We start from the raw sequence: 1,205 nt of genomic DNA, 5'->3' as shown, positions 1-1,205 counted from the left end.
AATGCAACACGAGGACTTCCCAAGAGGTCACCCATCCTAGTACTACTCTCGCCCAAGCACGCTTAACTTCAGAGTTCTGATGGGATCCCGTGCTTTAGTGCTGGTATGATCGCATCCAACATGTTACCCCCGCCTTCGTCCCTTATGCTTGCCACTCCCAGGTCCACTGCAAAGATGATTGTCATTCTTACCACGATTACAACCGTTGCCTAATAATGGATAATGCCCTATATATACTACTTACTCCCCCCCCCCTCAAACACGGGGACGAGTTTACCACGGTTTCCACCCCTCCCTCCATACCGCAGCAACACGTATTTTTTTACCCCTTCCAGAACGCGCTGCTCGCGCCACAAAGCCGCCTCTAGACGCGTGACCAATGAGCAGCGAGCTAAAACATATCGCAAATGTCAAAAATAATATAACAGGGTTGATATATATCGCGCACATGTGATATGTTTGTCATGAGGCGCAAAAAATAATTAAAAAGGGAATGCAACACGAGGACTTCCCAAGAGGTCACCCATCCTAGTACTACTCTCGCCCAAGCACGCTTAACTTCAGAGTTCTGATGGGATCCCGTGCTTTAGTGCTGGTATGATCGCATCCAACATGTTACCCCCGCCTTCGTCCCTTATGCTTGCCACTCCCAGGTCCACTGCAAAGATGATTGTCATTCTTACTACTATTACAACCGTTGCCTAATAATGGATAATGCCCTATATATACTACTTACTCCCCCCTCAAACACGGAGACGAGTTTACCACGGTTTCCACCCCTCCCTCTATACCGCAGCAACACGTATTTTTTTACCCCTTTCAGAACGAGCTCCTCGCGCCACAAAGCCGCCTCTAGACGCGTGACCAATGAGCAACGAGCTAAAACATATCGCAAATGTCAAAAATAATATAACGGGGTTAATATATATCGCGCACATGTGATATGTTTGTCATGAGGCGCAAAAAATAATTATAAAGGGAATGCAACAGAGGACTTCCCAGGAGGTAACCCATCCTAGTACTATTCTCGCCCAAGCACGCTTAACTTCGGAGTTCTGATGGAATCCGGTGCTTTAGTGCTGGTATGATCGCATCCAACATGTTACCCCCGCCTTCGTCCCTTATGCTGCCACTCCCAGGTCCACTGCAAAGATGATTGTCATTCTTACTACCATTACAACCGTTGCCTAATAATGGATAATGCC

The 1,205-nt window shown here is 47.3% G+C and overlaps 3 non-coding genes across 3 annotated transcripts; all 3 read right to left on the bottom strand.

The window, feature by feature from the left end:
• LOC123178520 (5S ribosomal RNA) lies at positions 1-117 on the bottom strand (the record flags this gene model as incomplete). Its single annotated transcript, XR_006489643.1, has 1 exon — positions 1-117. It is a non-coding gene; the product is annotated as a 5S ribosomal RNA (ribosomal RNA).
• A 373-nt stretch (positions 118-490) lies between these two features.
• On the bottom strand, positions 491-609 carry LOC123178519 (5S ribosomal RNA). The gene has a single exon (XR_006489642.1). It is a non-coding gene; the product is annotated as a 5S ribosomal RNA (ribosomal RNA).
• A 369-nt stretch (positions 610-978) lies between these two features.
• LOC123178521 (5S ribosomal RNA) lies at positions 979-1,096 on the bottom strand. Its single transcript, XR_006489644.1, has one exon. It is a non-coding gene; the product is annotated as a 5S ribosomal RNA (ribosomal RNA).
• Between the last annotated feature and the right edge of the window lie 109 nt (positions 1,097-1,205).

Source organism: Triticum aestivum, unplaced genomic scaffold, assembly GCF_018294505.1.
Source record: "Triticum aestivum cultivar Chinese Spring unplaced genomic scaffold, IWGSC CS RefSeq v2.1 scaffold18815, whole genome shotgun sequence".
NCBI classification, from domain to species: domain Eukaryota; kingdom Viridiplantae; phylum Streptophyta; class Magnoliopsida; order Poales; family Poaceae; genus Triticum; species Triticum aestivum.
The sequence above is the reverse complement of the archived record's forward strand: the minus strand, read 5'-3'. Positions and strand labels throughout refer to the sequence as shown.